The sequence below is a fragment of the Myiozetetes cayanensis genome, unplaced genomic scaffold (genome assembly GCF_022539395.1).
Source record: "Myiozetetes cayanensis isolate MyiCay16 unplaced genomic scaffold, myiCay2020 scf197, whole genome shotgun sequence".
Lineage (NCBI taxonomy): Eukaryota > Metazoa > Chordata > Aves > Passeriformes > Tyrannidae > Myiozetetes > Myiozetetes cayanensis.
Genome location: NW_026087408.1, coordinates 72,883 through 73,201, shown reverse-complemented (window position 1 = coordinate 73,201; position 319 = coordinate 72,883).

Sequence of the window (319 nt, the reverse complement as noted above, 5' to 3'; positions counted from 1 at the left end):
TCTCGGGATTTTTCCCAAAGTAATTTTTAATATGCATGACTCTTGTCCAGTTACAGATAAACTAGTTCCATACCCTCGACTGTGATTCTGTATTACATGGAATAAATCTACATCTTGCTAGGAGATGTGGTGAGAGTGACCTGCCACATTTCAAATAAAGCTTTGGGAAGGCATTTCTAATTTTGACTTAATCTATTATAGTTGGTCAGCAGGATGATTTTTAAATAGGTAGGGTTTTTTTGTAAGATCTGAAGGTGAGTTACCTAGTTATTAAAAGCATTTTTACATCCCCAAATCCTTCAGAGCCCTTAAACCCACA